Genomic DNA, 9,485 nt, shown 5'->3' with positions numbered 1-9,485 from the left:
TCGACTTACCTATGAAATGTCTGTACTTCTGTTTGGAAGGTTGTTTTGGCTTTGTGTGGCGTGGGTTTTTTTGGTAGCGGGGGAGGGGCTGCAGGGGTGGCTCCTGTGAGAAGCTGCTAGAAGCTTCCCCGGCTCCAAGTCGGAGATGCACGGGGGATATTTCCACCTAGCATGCATGCCACAGCTTTAGCACTAACAGGTTATATAGAATAACTAATTGCATATTAATCAGATTAGTATACATATACATAAAAATAATTGCAACTGATTATCTTAGTACTGCCTACATCCAATCATGCACAATGAAGGATCCATTTGAGTCGAAGGGCTGCTTTTATGACCACCGACCCATTTGAAGTTCTTGCTGGCTGTCCTTGAAGTCTTTGTTCTTGTCCTTGTTCTTTGATCTTGAAGCTGAACGCAGCTTCAATCACATGTGGTCAGTCTCAACATTGTTCTCCTCTAGCGTACAGGAACATCTAGTCATAAGAGCAAAGAACTGCAAAACTTATGAGTAACTACCTCAACTAGTTAATTGCTTGGCTATACTTTTGTCTATTGTTTCAATCATAGTGTTAGTATAAGATTTCTAATAATTATTTACCAAATCTCACTTTTACAGTCACCTAGCAGCAAACCAGTTTCCACGGCTGGTACAAAATATTAAAACCATCAAAATATTTAGACATACCATACAGAATGTATGGAAATATGCTATCGATCCCCCCCTTTCTGTTTGAGGCTACTAATTCTTTTAGTAGTCTCACTTGAACATAGATTGTGTCACAGGTCGTTTAAGACAGCTAAAAGTGACACAGATTATAACAATGATGATAACTACTTCTCTTGCTTTGTTGGTGCGACAAGGGAAAGCTTCAGGCTACTCAGTAAAGGTATCACCTAGAACTAGGATATATCAGTATCCCTTTTTTTTGAAGCAATTCTGTAAAATCAATTTGCCAATATTTTCCTGGAGAATTTCGTTGCTTCGTAATTCCAAAAGTAATCTTATTACTGGTTTTGGGATTATTGCGTATACAAATTTCACATCCAATTGTAATTGTTTGAATAATCTTTGTCATATCTCTACTCAAAATATACTTTTGTAAATGCTTAACAAGGTTTTCTGTTCCCCAATGTACTTTGTTATGTTCAGCTTGGGCAATTTCTCTCATTATTGCAGATGGAATATTATTTGACCTGTTGGTGTTACAGCCCATCCTGTTTCATTTTTATTAGCCTGCAATTTAATAATTAATTCTTCATCTTTTTCATTATAATTTGGAGCATCTTTAGGTAAATTTACACTTTCTCTGGAACTAGTGCTAGGATGCCTTTTTCTGCAGCCTCTTTAGCAGCTCTATCAGCCAATCGGTTACCTGTTTCAGGGACAGTCCTACCTGACTGATGTGCTTTACAGTGCATTATCGCGACTGCTGTTGGCTTTTGAATGGCTTCTTACAATTTCAGTATTTGTTCTGCATGCTGAATGGTGGTTCCTTGTGCAGATAACAGTCCTCTTTCTTTCCATATTGCTCCATGTGCATGTACTACTCCAAAAGCATACTTTGAGTCTGTCCAAATGTTGACTTGCTTTCCTTGACTTAGTTCCAGTGCTCGAGTAAGAGCTATCAATTCAGCCTTTTGGGCAGATACACTTGAAGGCAAAGCTCGTGATTCAATTACCTTCTCAGTAGTGGTTACTGCATATCCTGATAAACGTTTTCCTTCACGGATGAAACTGCTTCTGTCGGTATATAGTTTCCAATCTGTTTCTTCCAGTGGTGCATCTCGGAGATCCAGTTGGCTGGAGTAGACTTCTTCAATTGTCTGCAGGCAGTCATGTTCCAGTTCTCCTTCAACTTGATCAGTTGTTAAAAACACAGCAGGGTTAACAATAGTAGTAGTTTTTAAGTAAACATCATCTTGCTCCAGCAACACCGCTTGGTATTTCAGCATTCTACTAGGGGATAACTAATGCCCCCCTTTCTGTTCAAGCACAGTGATCACCATGTGGGGAATATACACTGTAATTCTTTGTCCTAGGGTGAACTTGCGAGCTTCCTGGATCAATAGCACAGTTGCAGCGACAGCTCTCAGACAACCAGGCCATCCCAGACTCACATTGTCTAATTGCTTCGAGAAGTAGGCCACAGCTCGCCAACTTGGTCCCAGATATTGGGCCAGGACACCCAGAGCTATACCTTTTCTTTCATGAGTAAAGAGTTCAAATGTCTTTGTGAGATCTGGCAGGCCTAGGGCTGGCACCTCCATTAAAGCCTGTTTTAGTTGTTTGAAAGCAGCTTTCCCGGCATCAGTCCAATCTATAAATCCATTGTTTGAGGTTTTGAGCCGCTCGTATAAAGGTCGGACCAGCAAGCCATAATTTGCAATTCACAGGTGACACCACCTAACTATTCCCAGAAATGCTCGCAATTCTTTTAGAGTCTTAGGTTCAGGGAGATGACAAATTGCCTCCTTTCTCTCAGTTCCTAATTGTCTCTGTCCTTTCAGGATTTCAAAACCCAAATAAGTTACTTCTCTCTGGGTTATTTGGGCTTTTTCTTTTGACACTCGATATCCACTGATTCCCAAAAAGTTCAAAAGGCTAATAGTTAACTTTGTGCATTGTTCTTCCGTCTCAGCTGCAATTAATAAATCATCCACATATTGCAACAGGATTTCTTGATTATTTTCTTTCTTCCAAATCTCTAATTCTCGTGCCAATTGATTTCCAGAAATGGTAGGGCCGTTCTTAAAGCCTTGAGGCAAGACTGTCCATGTATATTGTGTTTTTCTCCCAGTCTCAGGATTTTCCCATTCAAAAGCAAAAAGCTCTTGACTATTGGGATCCAAGGGAATACAGAAAAAAGGCATCTTTTAAGTCTAACACTGTGAACCATTCTTGTTTCTCTGTTAGGTTTGTTAACAAAGTATTAGGATTTGCTACTACCGGATGAATATCTTGTACTATTTGATTTATCGCTCTGAGGTCTTGAACCAGCCTGTAATCTTTTCCATTAGCCTTTTTAACAGGCAAGATTGGGATGTTATATTTGGATTCACATTCTATTAACAATTTGTACTTTAGAAATTTTTGTATTATCGGTACTAACCCTTTCCGACTTTCCAGTTTTAGGGGGTATTGTTTAATTCTTACCGGACTCGATCCTGGCTTTAAATCAATTCTCACAGGCTCTGCTCTTTTGGATTTAGCAGGAACTTCCCCAGCCCAGACGACTGGAATTACAGCATTATTTACTTCAACTGGTATGATCCTCTGCTTTTGGTAACCGTCCTGTAACAACAAAGCCACTGCTTCGATATGTTTAGTTTCTGGAATTAGAATTTTAATCTCACCATTTTTAAATTTAATTTCTGCTTCCAATTTCTCAAGTAGGTCTCTCCCTAACAGGGGTTTAGGAGAATTTGGCAAATACAGAAATTGATGAGTGACCCATTGCTTTCCTAATTTCATTGTCAAAGGTTTAAATAAGGGTCTAGTCTCTTGTTCACCTGTCGCACCAACAACACTAATTTCTTCAGAACTTAATTCCCCCTCTAAGGTGTTTAAAACTGAAAAGGTGGCTCCAGTGTCAACTAAAAATTCAATTTTCTGTTCTCCCAGTGTCCTGGTTTCAGCTTGGATAGAGTTAACTGTCTTCCTAGTAGCTGGTACAGTGCTATGTTTTGAGTTCAGTATGAGAAGAATGTTGATAACACTGATGTTTTCAGTTGTTGCTCAGTAGTGTTTAGACTAAAGTCAAGGATTTTTCAGCTTCTCATGCCCAGCCAGCGAGAAAGCTGGAGGGGCACAAGAAGTTGGCACAGGACACAGCCAGGGCAGCTGACCCAAAGTGGCCAGCGGGGTATTCCATACCATGTGACATCCCATTTAGTATAGGAACTGGGAAGGGGGGGCGGGGGAATCGCCGCTCGGGGACTAGCTGGGTGTTGGTGGGCGGGTGGTGAGCAATTGCACTGCGCATCATTTGTACATTCCAATCCTTTCATTATTACTGTTGTCACTTTATTAGTGTTATCATTATCATTATTAGTTTCTTCTTTTCTGTTCTATTAAACTGTTCTTATCTCAACCCACAGGTTTTGCTTCTTTTCCCGATTTTCTCCCCCATCCCACTGGGTGGGGGGGAGTGAGTGAGCGGCTGCGTGGTGTTTAGTTGCTGGCTGGGGTTAAGCCATGACACCCAGGTTAGCTGTAACCAGAGGTTCTGCTGGGAGACTCCCCTCCGGTCCCCGTCAGATACTTTCACTCAACTTTCCCAAGAAAGGGGGAACTTGCTGAGATTGTGCGGTCGAAATTGGGATCACTTGTGGCCTTGTAGGTCTCAGGGGACATTCCCCTTTCCAGTGTCCTTCTTGTTTACAGTATGCACACTGATTCGGTCCCAGGGGCTGGTTTAATCCCACTGGTGACCCCAATCCAGTTCCTCTCCCTTGTCCCATTCTTCGACCACATCCCCTTCCTTGAGGAATAACTCCTCTGCCTCATCCCATGCCAGCTCCTACTTCCAGAGCAGCTACTAACCTTGCATTCATTTTACTCTGTAATTCATCTCTATTTCTATATGCCACCCAAGCAACTTCTAATAATTTTCCCTGTCTTGAGAATCTGCTCCTTGTAATTTTTTGTAATTTCCTTCTGATACCATCAGAGGATTGTCCTATAAATAAAGGAGCCAATTGAGCTTTTCCTTCTTCATATTCAGGATCCATATTAGTATATTTCCTAGCAGCATCTTTTAATCTGAATTGCCTTAGGCATAGTGTTTCTGATTCCGAATAGAATCCATTTTTAATATTGATCCAGCAGTCTTCTCCGAGCCAAATTATTAGGATCTCATTTGGGATCAGTAGATGGAAAATTTTGTTCCACTGTTCCCTATAATACTCCAGAAGCCACTTGTGCTTTTACCTGGGTTTTAGCAACCCTCTGGATCATATCTCTTTCTGTACTATCAAAAAATACATTCATTATTACTTGTATATCTTTCTAATCAGGATCCCGAGTCTGAATCATTGTTTCAAAAGCATGGGCTGTTTGATCAGGGTTTTCCTGATAGCTCCCAGCTGCTATTTTCCAATTATTTAAATCCACAATAGAAACATCTTTGCCCAATACTACATGCAGAACAACACTTTTTGAGCTTATTGTCACCTTTTTTGTTTCCTTCTTTTTCTAAAGATAGCACAAAAGGATCGCTGGGTGGTATATTAATTCCACAATCCTTTTGTCACTCAGGATGATTTCTTTCAGGTAAAGAACAAATCACAATACATAACTTCATCCTATTTCTGCTCATGTCTCAAAAATAACATAAGTTGTAACATGGTGTTATAATTTAGTGTCCCATTCACAGGCCACTTTTCCCCTTCATCAAGCTTATACAGAGGCCACCTATGATTACAATATTCAATCAAATCTTCTCTCCGCATGTTACTACCCGAAACACCCCCCAGCTGTTTCCAGTGCTTTAAAACACACCCCAGAGGTGATTTTTTAGGGAGTTCACTTGACTGTCCTGTTCCCATTATCAACACCTTCAGTATACAAAAATCAGAAATCGGAAAGTCAAATATCAGAGCCTAAGTCAAAATACCAAACAGAATCAATCAGAAATCAAAAGGTCATATCCAAAATCAATAGTCAAATACCAAAGCCTTAATCAAAGTACCAAGACCAAACCAAATGAGTATTTTCGCCTTCAACCAGCGAGATGAATACCCTTTACCAGAGAAGTACTTCTACCAGAATACCAGACTTTTAAGGATCCTTTTATATTTCTTCCTTGCTGACCTCTCTTAATCAGGCTTACAGGTAAGAGTACCAGACCAGACCAGAATACCAGAACCAGGTTAATCAAAAGAATGCCTTTAAATAAAATCTTACCAGTGGGCTTGGCTTGTGAGCCCAGTTAACGGGGATCAAGGGTCTCCCCGAGAAATCTCGGTACCGGCTGGAGGTCCTGCGATCCCATGTCCATCAAGTCTCAGAAGCCTTGTCCCATCTGGGTCGCCAAAATGATACCGAAAAGCCGGTTGAAGAAACTCTCTAAGACTTGTTTTGGAGTTTTAGAAAGCAGGCATTCTTTATTGCAGCGCTGGATGCATGGGGGATAGTTCCACCTAGCGTGCATGCCACAGCTTTAGCACTAACAGGTTATATAGAATAACTAATTGCATATTAATCAGATTAGTATACATATACATAAAAATAATTGCAACTGATCATCTCAGTACTGCCTACATCCAATCATGCACAATGAAGGATCCATTTGAGTCGAAGGGCTGCTTTTATGACCACTGACCCATTTGAAGTTCTTGTTGGCTGTCCTTGAAGTCTTTGTTCTTGTCCTTGTTCTTTGATCTTGAAGCTGAATGCAGCTTCAATCACATGTGGTCAGTCTCAACATTGTTCTCCTCTAGCGTACAGGAACATCTAGTCATAAGAGCAAAGAACTGCAAAACTTATGAGTAACTACCTCAACTGGTTAATTGCTTGGCTATACTTTTGTCTATTGTTTCAATCATAGTGTTAGTATAAGATTTCTAATAATTATTTACCAAATCTCACTTTTACAGTCACCTAGCAGCAAACCAGTTTCCACGGCTGGTACAAAATATTAAAACCATCAAAATATTTAGACATACCATACAGAATGTATGGAAATATGCTATCACAGGAAGAAGATCATTTTCATGTACAGCTGTTATGTCTCTAGCTAGAGATCTTTTACCAGCTGGGTCTCCATAGATGACTTTGCCTTGGAGGCTTTTTATGCCTGTACTACTTTTCATCTGCTTTGGCAACTGTCCTGTATTAATTGTAGAGTAGGTAGGAAGCAGGAAGGATTTCTGCTCTTCAGCATTAAATTGAGGCAGCCTTCTATTCTCCAGGTAAAACCTAATAGGTCTTGATTACACACAAGAGAAATGAATAATGCAGCTGAAGCTTTGTAACTTTTCTAGGTCATGAGACTAGACAGAAACAATAATACTTATTTAATGACTGGTTTTCAGGGTTTATGACCCATATCCAATCATAAAATATGGCACTGTAATGAAATCAATATATCTTTTTGACAAAGCAAGTTTGGTGCTTTCTTTTGAGTGGCAGATGTAAGAAAGGGCTGATCTGACTGTGATATGGGTTAGAGGAATGGGATAGTTGTCCATGCAATACTGTCATATGGATAAGAGCTGATAGTGTACCAAGGGGTGCAAAGCAAGCGAGGAAAGAGGTCTAGAGTATACGGATTTTTGCTCTCCTTCCCAAATAACTCTTTGCCTCCTCAGAAACTGTTTTTGTGCTCAATTCTTTTAACAAGATTGGGGGAAAAGGGAGGCAGGGATGCAAAAGTTTCAAAAACATACCTTGATTGTTAACCAGCATACAGTATATGAACAGCATAAGAAGACTTCATAATTATGAGATCTATTTTATCAAGAATCAGTTTCTATATGGAGACTACAATTAAGTTTTTACCCATTTGCATGCATTTCTAGCACCTACTTCAACCCAAGCTCCCTTTACTAAGATCAGTGAAGACTCCTGCACTGACCTGCAGTGCCCATCTGATGAAAACTCAGATATCCAGTTAATCTGATTTTCAGCCATGGAAGGACTGTGTCATGGATACCTGTTGTGGTTTAACCCCAGCCAGCAACTAAGCACCACGTAGCCGCTCACTCACTGCCCCCCACCCAGTGGGATGGGGGAGAAAATCAGGAAAAGAAGTAAAACTTGTGGGTTGAGATAAGAACGGTTTAATAGAACAGAAAAGAAGAAACTAATAATGATAATGATAACACTAGTAAAATGACAACAGCAATAATAAAAGGATTGGAATATACAAATGATGCACGGTGCAATTGCTCACCACCCACCGATCGATGCCCAGTTAGTCCCCGAGCGGCGATCCCCCCGACCCCACTCCCCCCAGTTTATACACTAGATATGACGTCACATGGTATGGAATACCCTGTTGGCCACTTTGGGTCAGCTGCCCTGGCTGTGTCCTGTGCCAACTTCTTGTGCCCCTCCAGCTTTCTTGCTGGCTGGGCATGAGAAGCTGAAAAATCCTTGACTTTAGACTAAACACTCCTTAGCAACAACTGAAAACATCAGTGTGTTATCAACATTCTTCTTATTCTGAACTCAAAAACACAGCACTGTGCCAGCTACTAGGAAGACCATTACCTCTATCCCAGCTGAAACCAGGACAATACCCTGTATTGCAATTTGATGTAGCATGGCTTTTCAGTAGTAACTGCTGAATAGGTCTGCTATTCCTATTCAGTCTTCTGTAGAGGGTTGAAAAGCGATGTCTCAAAATAGTTAATACAGCATTCAAGATGTCACTGCAATAGAAATATGTTTATTTTCTTGATAGTATGTGTTAGCCTAGTTGAATGATCTGCATGTTCTTGATGGCCCTTCAAAATCCCAATATCCAGTTCTGTCTTCTTTACCTTCTTAGATGTGCATGTGTTTTGGGTTTGTGTGGTGGGGTTTTTGGTAGCGGGGGAGGGGGCTACAGGGGTGGCTCCTGTGAGAAGCTGCCAGAAGCTTCCCCGGCTCCAAGTCGGACATGCCTCTGGACAAGGCTGACCCAATCAGTGACAGTGGTAGCGCCTCTGGGAGAACAGATTTAAGGGGAACCTGCAGTGGGGGAGGGGATTGGAATGTGAGAGACACCCCTAAGCAGATACCAAAGTCAGTGAAGCAGGAGGGGGAGGAGGTGCGCCGGAGGAGGTGATGCCCCTGCAGCCCATGGTGAGACGGCAGGCTGTCCCCCCCCAGCCCATGGAGGTGAATGGTAGAGCAGATGCCCACCTGCAGCCTGTGGAGGAGCCCACGCTGGAGCAGTTGGATGCCCCTGAAGATGGCTGTGACTCCATGGGAAAGCCCACACTGGAGCAGTCTGTGACTGAAGGACTGCAGGCCACAGAAAGGACCCATGTTGGAGAAGTTCGTGAAGGACTGCAACCTGTGGGAGGGACCCCACGGTGGAGCAGGGGACGAGTGAGGAGTCCTCCCCCTGAGGAGGAAGGAGCGGCAGAGACAATGTGTGGTGAACTGACCCCATTCCCCATCCCCTGTTCCCCTGCGCTGCTGGGGGGAGGAGGAGGTAGAAAGAACCAGGAGTGGAGTTGAACCAGGAAGGAGGGAGGGGTGAGGGGAAGGTGTTCTAACATTTGGTTTTACTTCTCATTATCCTTTTTTTGATTTGATTTGTAGTAAATTAAATTGATTTTGTTTCTTCCCCAAGTTGAGCCTGTCTTTTGCCCGTGACCATAAATGGTGAGTGATCCCTCCCTGTCCATGTCTCGACCCATGAGCTTTTCTTTATATTTTCTCCTCATCCCACCGGGGCTGGGGGGTAGGAGTGAGTGAGCAGCTTCATGGTGCTTTGTTGCAGGCTGAGCTTAAACCAAGACAGCATGAAACCAAAACAAAGCTG

This window comes from Harpia harpyja, chromosome W (genome assembly GCF_026419915.1).
Source record: "Harpia harpyja isolate bHarHar1 chromosome W, bHarHar1 primary haplotype, whole genome shotgun sequence".
Classification (NCBI taxonomy): domain Eukaryota; kingdom Metazoa; phylum Chordata; class Aves; order Accipitriformes; family Accipitridae; genus Harpia; species Harpia harpyja.
The sequence above is the reverse complement of the archived record's forward strand: the minus strand, read 5'-3'. Positions refer to the sequence as shown.